We start from the raw sequence: 11,902 nt of genomic DNA on the forward strand, positions 1-11,902 counted from the left end.
AGCTGATCGATGTTTCTAACTCTCTATCCCTCTCTCTTCCTCTCTGTAAAAAATCAATAAAATATATTTTTTAATTTAAAAAAAAAGAATCTTGAACGGGCTGATCATCTTGATAAAATGATTATAAAATAAGCACTTTAAATTGTGTTCAGCATAGGGTGGGTCCTCAAAAACCATCAGGCTAGCAAAAGACCTTCTGAAGACTTCCAGATGGAGCCTGATGGTGGGAGGGACATGGAGAAAAGCCTGCTGCCAGACCAAGTAGGGGTAACTCATTGCAATAAACTTTATTGATGTATATATTACCCTAGGACTGTGGTAGGCAAACTGCAGCTCGTGAGCCACATGCGGCTCTTTGGCCCCTTGAGTGTGGTTCTTCCACAAAATACCACGGCCTAGGCGAGTCTATTTTGAAGAAGTGGCGTTAGAAGAAGTTTAAGTTTAAAAAATTTGGCTCTCAAAAGAAATTTCAATCGTTGTACTGTTGATATTTGGCTCTGTTGACTAATGCGTTTGCCGACCACTGCCCTAGGATACAATGCACCCATCTTAAGTGTACAATGTGATGAGTTTTGACTAATGCATACACCATGTAACCACCACTACCATCAAGATTCAGAATATTTCCATCACCCCTAAAGGTCCCTCATGCCACTTGCAGTGAACACCCCATCCCTGTCCCCAGACAACCGCTGATCTGTTCACTGTCACCATAGATTAAATTCATTCTATAATTCTATAGAAACAAACCCATACAGTATGCCCTCTTTTGTATCTAGCTCCTTTCACTCAACACAATGCTTTTGAGATTTGTCTGTGTTGGTCTGTTTATTAGTTTCTGTCCCTTTCTATTGTATTTCATTGTATGAATAGACCACAGCTTGTCCCCTCACCTGGTGTGTTGCCTGTGAATAAAGCTTCTATGAACATTCATGTACAAGCCTTTGTGTGGACATGTATTTTCATTTATCCTGGGCAAACACCCAGGCATGGAATTGCCAGATCGTCTGTTGTTTAACTCCGTAAGAAGCTACTAGATTGTTTTCCACCAAAGTAAAAACAGTGGGCGTGTCACTCCCCAGCCTCACCAGCACTTGGTACTGCCCGTTTGTCATTTTGATGGTAGCCATTCTAGTAGGTGTGTAGTCAAATCTCATTGGGGTTTCCATTTTCTAATGGTTAATGATGTCATACACATATACCTGCATTTGTAAGCTCTAAAGAAATAAAGGGGAGCACAAAATTCAAATAAGGGATAGTTGAGAGTCATGTTACCAGAAAGGGGACCTGGCCCAGAGCAGGCTTGCCTGAGGCCGGCCGGTAGTGTGTGGGTTCTTGACTTTGTACAGGAAAGATTTCATAATACGAGTCCAGGTGATTTTGAGCGTACATTTATTAAAGCTGAGGACAGTAAGACAAAGAAGGGCCTAGGATAGAAGAAGCAACAGGAGAGAGCAAAGTGTGGCTGCTGTCAGCTCACTGCAAAGTCAGAGAAAAGGGGGCCTTGGAGACAGGTTCAAGGGGTTAGACCAGGATGAGCTGCCACTGCCCATTGCTCCCCTGGTTGCAAGTCAAATGGGGTCCCTTAGAGTTTAGCAGATGCATGCCTGTGGGAGAAGAAGAGGAGGAAGAAAAGGCGCAGGTGTGATCCTGGAAGGGAGAGCAAGCCCTGGGTCCTTAGTCTTGAGGATTCAAAAGTCTGGGAGTTTAGGGGCGATCCTAGGGGAGGGTCTCAATAGAACATTCATCAGCTTCTCCAGGTGTGCCCTTTCAGGATCATGGTCTCCACTCATTGGTAGATGCCAGGGCAAGGGGTCTGAACCACATGACCAGCAACATGCCAGGGGAGGAAAGGCCACCATGGGGGCAAAGTCCAGCACCAGTTTTGCCTGTTGCTAAGGAACCTGGGGCTTTCTTCCCTGGCGACCTTATGTATCTGGCTGTAAATTGCTTGGCCAGTTTGTTCAGCTATCAGTGTCGGTTTCCCCATTCCACTTGCCAAGGAATTTTCCCAGCCTCTTACCAGCCTGCCTCAAGTCAGGAGGTAGGCATGCAAGATGGTACCGCAAAAGATTGTAGAGTATAAGTGGGGGGGAGGGTATGTACTGGGAGGTTTTACTGACCCTACAGGGCAAGAGATGAGACTTCATGTCCTTGGGGAATAGATGGTGACGAGGCATTGGCATTCTCTATACAGAGCTGGGACTCTGGTAGGATCACACCTGAGGGAAAGGGTACTAGGAAAACTTTCTGCCAGCTCAGGGAGACTACAGGAAGATTGTACATTTTTTAAAAAATTGTTATAATATCCAGTGTGGGCTAGGATATTATAGGAAAAACAGGCATTCATTTATGCTGTGATGGGCATAAACATTGTTATAAACTTTTGAGAGGGCAAAGTTATACCAATCTTACTAGCATTCATAGTACTTAAAATCTAAACATGATTCTATTATCTATTTGGAATTTTTCAGAAGTATGTAATAGGAACTAAAGGTAGTTTAAGCAAAATGATGGTGATAATGATGATAGATGGAAAAGGATGTGTCCTACCTAAGATAATACAAGATCAAGTGTCAAGTGGGCCTCACAGGATATAGGGCCAGTCATCAAACAGTCATCACAGCCCTAGCCGGTTTGGCTCAGTGGATAGAGCGTTGGCCTGCAGACCAAAGGGTCCGGGTTCAATTCCGGTCAAAGGCACGTACCTTGGTTGCAGGCTCCTCCTCAGGGCGGGGCCTGGTGGTGCTCGTGCCGGAGGCAACCAATCGATGAGTTTCTCTCACATCAATGTTTCTCTCTGTCTTTCCCTCTCTCAGCATCTACACATTGGCTTCGATTTTCCCATTCTGCATCCAGCCACATATTCATGCTCAAATATTCATTGAGTGACTACCACATGATGGCAAAATATATAGCACTGTGGTCACCTTTGTGACAGGAGGCCTGGCTCTGCTTCTTTCTGTCTATGTGCTCTTGGGCACTGTTTTTAATCTCTCTAGTCTCAGTTTTCTTATCTGTAAAATGGGAATAATCGTGAGAGTTGGATATAGGGCTGGTGTGAGAAAATGAGATAATAAATGCATAGTGCCTGGAAGACAGTAAGCCCTCAATGTGGTTAGTTATTATTAGTTTCTTGCACTCAGTATGTTGGGAATAAATTAAGAGTGATCCCCTTCCCATTGTGCTTACAGTCAAGAGACCATTCTAGGTTAAACCAAAGAAACGTTTAGTCTCAATTCCAAAGGAGAGTAAAGGCTCTGAAACAGCCCAGTTGGGGTGAGATGCTCTTTCCAGTCCAATCGATTGTGGCTGGGGAAGGAAGGAGGGAGAAGCAATCACATTGGACTGACATGGCTTTCCTTCCTATTTCTTTGGATGGGAGAAGAATTCCCAAAGAGAAGGGTGGGGAGAGGTCATTGCACTATAGACAAGTAGATACTCCAAAAGGTGTCCACTACAATAACCAGCATCTCAACCCTTCGTTTCCAACGTGAACTCAAACCTAGAGAGACAACTTCACAAATGTTCAGAAAAGCCTTCTGTCAGTTACCTATTGCCATGATAATGCAGTGAAACAAATAAGCACAACAACCACAAGTGGCATACCACAGCGGGTTTGTTGCCCGTACGTCTGGAGTCAGTGGAGAATCAGTTTTGCTGACCTAAGCTAGGCTTGCTCACAAGGCTGGTGGTTGGCTGGCTGCCCTTGTGACGACAAGGGCAACTTGGTTACACTCCGAATGTCTCTCATCCTCCAGCATTCTAGCCCAGGCCCGTTCTCATGGTGATGACAGTGCTGCAAGGGCAAGGACGCCCAGTCACATAGGCACCTTCCAAGCATTTTCTTACCAACATCCCATTGACCCAAAGCAAGTCTCGTGGCCAACCCCGCAGTCAGAGTGATAGTGTGCTACAGAGCTAATGGCAAAGGGGTAGATAGAGGGAGGGGTGAAGAACTGAGCCATGTTGGCAATCCCCACAAGCATCGTTTGTAAGAGGGGGGAAATTTGAAGTGATCTAAATGTCCATCAACAGAAAATAAATAAATTAGGCCTCAATATGGAATGGCATCTGTATTAGTTTCCTGTTGCTGCTGTAACAAATTACCGCAAGCTTAGTGGTTTAAAAACACAGAAACATTGTCTGAAATGGGTTCCACTGATCTGAAACCCAAGTGGAGGCAAAGCTGCGCTTCTTTCTGGATGCTCTAGAAGAGAATCTATTCTCTCATCTTTTCCAGCTTCTAGAAATGCATTCCTTGCTTTTCTGGGCTCATGGCCTCTTCCTCCATTTTCACATTGCTTTCTAGCTCTGATCTCCTGCCTCCTTCTTATAAAGACCTCTGTGATTACATCGGGTGCACCTGGGTACTCCAAGTTAATCTATCCATTTCAAGATCCTTAATCACACCTGCAAAGCTCCTTTTCCACATAAGGTAACATTCACAGGTTACCATAGCACCCTCTTCAGTCATAAAATAAATGCATTCCAATCACAAGATATCCAATAAATCTTGCCAAGTAAATAAAGCAGATAATAGAACAGTGTGTACAATATGTTCTAACTTTCAAAATTAACATTGGCATTTGCGTATTTTTAGATAAAGGTTTGAGAGGATTCTTTACAAATCACTGATATTGGTGAGCTCTTGATGAGAGAGAGTGGAGATCTTCACTTTTTATTTTATGCATTTCTGAAGTGTACTTTTTCTTTCAAGGCATATAACTTCAGTTATAAAAAATGAAGCCCTAACCGGTTTGGCTCAGTGGATAGAGCGTCGGCCTGTGGACTCAAGGGTCCCAGGTTCGATTCTGGTCAAGGGCATGTACCTTGGTTGCGGGCACATCCCCAGTAGGGGGTGTGCAGGAGGCAGCTGATCGATGTCTCTCTCATTGATGTTTCTGACTCTCTATCCCTCTCCCTTCCTCTCTGTAAAAAATCAATAAAGTATATTTTAAAAAATGCAAAGGAAGCCCCCCGAAGTTGAGGCCCCCTCCGAAGGCGGGTGTATGTGAGGGGGAAGGACCAGGACTGGGACTGGGAGTGAATTCCCCTAACGCCTTCAACCTCTTCCCCCACCTGGCCGGAGTGTGAGGAGGAGGGCCCAGCCAGGCCTGCTCCATGTGTGAGGAGCACCCAGGCCAGCCCACGGGCCGTCTTGGGCCCGGTCCGGCCAGCCCCGCCGGGTGCGTGAGGACTGGGGTCCCCGGCGCCACCACCGTGATGGCCCAACAGCAGAGGAGCAGCTGGCAGAAGGCCCTGATGCTGGAGCTGAAGTCCCGCAGGAGGGACCGGTGCAGGGCTTCCGGATCACCCTGGTGGATGAGTCCGACCTCTACAACTGGGAGGTCGCCATCTTCGGATCCCCCCCCCCAACACCCTCTACGAAGGAGGCTACTTCAAGGCGCATATTAAATTTCCTATTGACTACCCAGATTCACCACCTGCCTTCAGATTCTTGACCAAAATGTGGCACCCCGACATTTATGAGAATGGAGACGTATGCATTTCAGTTCTTCATCCATCTGTAGATGCCCCACAGAGTGGTGAACTGCCCTCGGAAAGGTGGAATCCTGCTCAGAATGTCAGGACTATCGTGTTAAGAGTAATCTCATTGCTTAAGGAGTCCAACACCTTCTCCCCAGCCAATGTGGATGCTTCTGTTATGTTCAGGAAATGGAGGGACAGTAAAGGAAAAGACAAAGAATATGTTGAAATCATTCAAAAACAGGTTTCAGCCACTAAAGCCGAAGCAGAAAAGGATGGAGTGCAAGTCCCCACGGCCCTGGCGGGATATTCATCAGAACTAAAGTGCCTTCCAATGACAACAGCTCAGATTTGCTTTATGACGACTTGTAGGAGGATGGCATCGATGATGAAGATGAGGAGGAAGATGCCGACTGTTATGATGATGCTGATTCTGGGAATGAGGGGTCGTGACCTGCTCCTTCAAAGCCCCTGTACTGCCCTGCCATCTCAGGCCAAAGGGAGGGGGGCGAGTGGGGACCTAGCAGTCGCCCCTCAGCAAAAACCTATCACAGGGGGTGGGGAAAACAAACACGGCTCCTGCTGACTCCCCTCGTGGATCTCAGTTTGCTCCTTTTTATGGACCTCTTCATGGAGGGAGGCAATCCTCCACAGAACGTGCGAATTCTTGCATTCTTTACCCTTCCATCACTGTGTTGATTTTTTCCTCCCTTTAAACCCAAACCCCTGCCTCACTTCGTCTCTACAAAGTGTTCACAGCAAAACACGTTTGGTCTGTTTTTAGATTCTTGAAGAATTAAATAGTCTTTCATAAAAAAAAAAAAAAAAAATGCAAAGGAGCCCAGCTGGTGTGGCTCAGTCAAGCCCCATGAACCAGGAGGTCCCCGGTCAGGGCACATGCCTGGATTGCAGGCTGGATTCCCCTGGCGGGGTGCGGGTACAGGGTGGGGGGGTGTTGGGGGGGGGTGCGGGGGAAGAGAAGGGAGAGGAAGTGCAGGAAGTGGCTGATGGATGATGTTTCTCTCTCATTGATATTTCTATTTCTATCCCTCTCCCTTCCTCTCTCTCTAAAAATCAATAAAAACATATTTTTTAACAAATGGAAAGGAGCAGAGCCCTGGCTGGTGTGGCTCAGTTGGTTTAAGTATCATCCTGTGCACCAGGAGGTCTTGGGTTTGATTCCCAATAGGTTTGCAACTTGATGCCCAGTGAGGGGCGTGCAGGCAGCAGCTGATCCATGCTTGTCTCTCATCAATCTCTTTCTCTCTCTCATCAATGGGAACCTTTTGTTAATGCAATAAAGGATGAAATAGCACTATTTTCATCGGCTTTATTCAATGTTGTTTTTAGCCATTGGAGGTCAAGATTATAAGTTTTCACTATCATCAAAAAGCCCTAACCAGTTTGGCTCAGTGGATAGAGCGTCCGCCTGCAAATTAAAGGGTCCCAGGTTCGATTCCAGTCAAGGGCATGTACTTTGGTTTCGGGCACATCCCCAGTAGGGGGTGTGCAGGAGGCAACTGATCGATGTTTCTCTCTCATTGATGTTTCTAACTCTCTATCCCTCTCCCTTCCTTTCTGTAAAAAATCAATAAAATATATTTAAAAAAAAAAAAAAAAAAAGACAAGAGCCCTGGCCCGTGTGCCTCAGTAGGAGGCAACTAATCAATGTTTCTTTCTCACATCAGTCTCTCTCTCTCTCTCTCTTTCTCCTCTGGCCCCTTCCCTCTCTCCTTTTCCCTATCTCTAAAAATCGATGGAAAGAATATCCTCTGGTGAGAATTAACAACAACAACAACAACACACACACACACACACACACACACAAGTAAATCACTTACCTAAATTCTTAAGACAGGAAGAGATAACAAGTGTTGGCAAGGATGTAGGGAAAAGGGAACAGTTGTGCACTGTTGGTGGGAATGTAAATTGGCGCAGCCATCATGGAAAACAGTATGGATGTTCCTCAAATAATTCAAGATAGAACTACCATATAATCCAGCAATTCCATGTCTAGGTCTATATCCAAAGTGGGGAGGGGGGAGAATCTGGATCTTGAAGAGATATCTGTGCTCCGGTGTTCATTGCAGCATTATTCACAATAGCCACAATATGGAAACAATCTAAGGGTCCAACGACACATGAATGGCTAAAGAAGATGTGACGTTAAGTGGCCTGAAACCTAGTGATGGTAACACTGAGCTGTAAGTTTTGTTTGTGAAGGCTTCCCTGATTTAATGTCTTATTTGGAGGCTGCAAAATCAACTGATGAATGTTAAACTGGAAATCTGGGTAAGTAGAGAATAAGAAACAGACTCAGAAATCATGAGTGTATATGTGATAGTTGATGCAGAAAGGCTGAATGAGCTCCCCTAGGGATTGTGGGTAGAAATACAAGCAGAGGGAAAGGCAGGCAAATGAGGAAGGATAGAATAAAGAAGCAACCAGGACAGCCAACGGCAGAAGGAACAGGGCGGCAGCATGAAAGCCACGGGCTGGAAGAGTTCCAAGGCGAGAGTATCTACAATGCCAAGTGGTAAAGCTGCTCAAGGAAGTTGAGGCTGAAAATTAGCCACAGGCCTTAGCAAATACGAGATCACCAGTGACTTTGGCAAGAACAATTGAGAAGAACGGTGGGTTGGAAGGCCAGCAGCAGTGGGTTTGGGGTGAAAGGAGAGAATGGGGTAGAGCTGTAAAGGGCAGACATCTCTCAGAACAGTTGGCTGAAAAAATGAATAATCATGCCTGATTGCTGCAGGTTGTTATGGCAACCAACTAAGACAATGATGGAGAATGCTCCTTTTTTAAAGGACCTTTTTTTACTGAGATGTAATTGATCTGCGGTCAAATTCAGCCTTTATTAGTGTTCAGTTCTATAAGGTTTGATAAATGCATACAGTCGTGGAACCATCACCCAAATCAAGATATAGAACAGTTCCATCACCTCAATCACTTAACCCCTTCCCTAAGTGTCAGCCCATAGCAATCATTCTGTTTTTGTCCCTATGGTTTTTGCCTCCCCTAGAAAGTCATATAAATGGAAATATACAGCATATAGTCATTTGAATATGACTTCTTTCACTCAGCAAAAATGCATTTGAGATTCATTCATGTTGCTGTGTCTATCAATATTTCATTCTTTTTCTATTACTGCATAATGTCCTATTGGAGGTGAAGGCTCTTTGAAAAAATGTGAAATGCTATAGAAAATCATAAAAACTCATCCTTGGCAAAATATGTACATGTAGGAGGAGGAGCGTGTCTTAGTTTGGGTTCCTTCAGAGGGAAAATCTTAGCAATCGGCTTCTTTTAGCTGGTTTGAGCTGGAACCCATTTCAGACAAGTAGTTTATTCTAGAGGTGATTCCAGGAGACCTGCGGAGGAGGGGATGGAAAGTGAGAGAGGGGAGGCAGGCAGCTGGTACAGAGTGTGTTAAGCAAGTGACCACAGTGGACAACTGGAACTCAGTCCTGCTGGGCACCTCTGGAAGCAGCTTGGAATACAGACCTCAGTATTGTCCAACTGAGGGGTGAAGGAGCTGGATTACTTGTCTACCACCTTCTACTACTCACTGGTTGATGGCCACTCATGGAGGGCATTCTTTCCCAGGCATCTCTGGTCTGATTCCATAGATCACTTTGGGTGCCCCAAAGGCCAGAGAAAGTTCTCAGCAAATGAAGGCAGGTGCTGATCCCTGGGATTTGGGCCAGGATGTGGTGACTAAGAATGAGAGGAAAGGGTGGGACATTGGCAGACCTACAGAGTCAGCTCAGGAACTATCTCCTCTTAGTTTTCATTTCTTTCTTGAGCTGTAAACATCAGACATTTTGTATAGCTATTCAAGATGTTTGCATGAAGACCTTCTAAATCATCTATGTCATCTAATTGGGCTTGTCACTCACAGCTAACATTGCTATTATTTATAGTTACTCTCACCATATAGGGTCTGAAGGCTTATTTTTGGACTTGTGAGTCAGGCATGCATTCCCCAAGTGTGTGTGTTCATGTCGCTATTTATCTGTCTTTGGAAAAACAGGGTGTCATTTTCCATTCCCCGCCCCCCCGCGCCCCCCCCCCCCGCCTTGCTGTACCTACCTCTAACCATTGCCTAGAGGCCTTCTTATTAATATTAATTTTCATATGTATCTTCCATGAACTTCATATTACTCCAAATCTTCACAAATACATCACTTTACTTAATCTGATGGTAACACTAGGAGAATGACAGCGACCTCCGTGCCTCTTAATCATTTTACAGATGAGAAAAATGAGGCTCCAACTTCTTAAAAATCACTTAAGTTTCCACGGCATCCTTTAGATGCTTCTGGTTTTGAATAAGTAAAATTTCAAGTGGAACTGAACATAAAGAGAATTATTGGCTGCCATGGACTGAATCATGTCCCCCTAAAGTTCGTATGTTGAAGCCCTAATCCCCAATGTGACTCTATTTAGAGATAAGGCTTTGAGAAGGTAATTAAGGTTAAGTGAACTCAAAGGGGTGGTGCCTTAATCCTACAGGGCTGGGTCCTTATAAGCGAGAGAGATCACTCGATCTCTCTGTAATTGAACCTCGGAAAGGCCCTGTGAGGACACAGCAAGAAGGAGGCCATCGGAGAACTAGACACAGAGCCCTCACCAGAAACCTAATCAACTGGAACCTTGATCTTGGACTTCTAGCCTTCACAACTGTAAGAAATAAATTTCGGTTGTTTAAATCACTCAGTCGATGGTATTTTGTTATAGTAGCCCAAACAGACACAGTAAATATAAATGAAAGCACAATGGGTTTTCAAGAAAGGCTTGGTATACTGGCTCAATGACGTCATCAATGGCTTAGTGTCTTTCCACCTCTCTGCTCTGCCCTCCATGGTGTTGTTTTCAACCCCTGGTTGGCCATCCCTGTGGTCACCACACGACTGCCAGCTGCCTTGTTGCTGCAGGCTTCCTGTTCAAAACCAGAGAGGGTCATAGAAAGTCTGTCCTTAGATTCACTCAATTGGCTCAGTCTACATCACAGGACCACCTCTGAGCCAATGACTATAGTTAGGTAGATGGAGCCCACTGTCTGGCCTAAACTGAGTCACATGTTCTACCCAGGCACTAAGAGGGAAGTCAGATTTCTCTAGAAATAAATGGAAACCCAAGCCAAAATAGTGAGAAAGGAAAAATAGTGAAGGAATGCATAGTAGTAATATGTACTAGTCTGATTGGGCTACCATAGCAAAATGCCACAGACTAGGTGGCTTAAATAACAGAAATTTATTTTCTCACATTCCTGAAGGCTGGACGTTCAAGGTCAGGTGTTGCCAGGTTTGGTTTCTCCTCGGCTTGCATATGGCCATGCTCTCTGTGTCCTCACTTGGCCTTTCTTCTGTGTATGTGCACCCTGGTGGCTCTTCCTCTTTTTATAAGGACACAAGTCCTATAGGATTAGGGCTCCATCCTCATGACCTCATTTAACCTTAATTACTTCTTTAAAGACCCCACCTACAAATACAGTCAGTGCTTCAGCATATGAATTTGTGGGGAGGGGACACAATTCAGTTCATAACAGTGTGCTAGTAGGAATACCGTCATCTACAGGTACCAGCACCTGAGTGAGAGTGGCTTAAGTAAGTAGGACTTTAATTTTCTCACATAACAAGAAGTGTGGAAGTAGGTCACAGTTCTAGTGTGCCCCGGGAGGTGACCAACCATGTATACCACTTGACCATTAGCATGAGAGCCAGGACCAGGACCAAGTCCTCCACTCCCAGCCCAGTGCCCTTGCCATTCTGCTTTCAGTCTTGACAGATTTCAGAATGAACAACTAATCAGGATTAAATGTCAAGAAAATACTCTTGCCCTGGCCGGTTTTGATCAGTGGTTACAATGTTGACCTGCAGACCGAAGGGTCTCGGGTTCAGTTCCCAGTCAAAGGCATGTACCTGGGTTGAAGATTCGATCCCCAGCCCCGGTCAGGGTGCATGGGGGAGGCAATCTCTCTCCCACACTTCCTTCCACTCTCTCTAAAAATCAATGGTAAAAAATATCCTCAGGTGAAGATTAACCAAAAAAAGAAAAGAAAATATTCTTTAAAATATGTGGTTTTCTTCCTAAACGACGGTCCTCAGAAGTATTTTGTGGACCTCCTGAAACCCTTTCAGGGATCCATGCATGCATCAGTGATGTGCTAGAACCAGCTCAAACCAGCTAAAAGAAGCCGATGGTTAAAATTTTCCAGAATTGCTGTGAGCCACTTAAGAAGCTTGAAATTGGTCATGGAAGAAGTATTTATACCACAGACACTAACGCTCAGAGCTCTTTCTTTTTTCTTCCTTTCTTTTTTTCTGGAGAAACTGTTGTTCAACATTTACCAGCACACCACTGTTGGTAATAATATTAAGATGTTATTTTCCTCTTTCTCTGTGTT

At 44.9% G+C, this 11,902-nt stretch overlaps 1 pseudogene across 1 annotated transcript; it reads left to right on the forward strand.

Moving 5' to 3' along the window:
- Positions 1–5,226: 5,226 nt before the first annotated feature.
- Positions 5,227–5,943, forward strand: LOC307100002 (ubiquitin-conjugating enzyme E2 R2-like; annotated as a pseudogene). Its single transcript has one exon. The product of its transcript is annotated as a ubiquitin-conjugating enzyme E2 R2-like (transcript).
- Positions 5,944–11,902: the final 5,959 nt, after the last annotated feature.

Source organism: Cnephaeus nilssonii (assembly GCF_951640355.1).
Source record: "Cnephaeus nilssonii genome assembly, chromosome: 5".
NCBI classification, from domain to species: Eukaryota; Metazoa; Chordata; class Mammalia; order Chiroptera; family Vespertilionidae; genus Cnephaeus; species Cnephaeus nilssonii.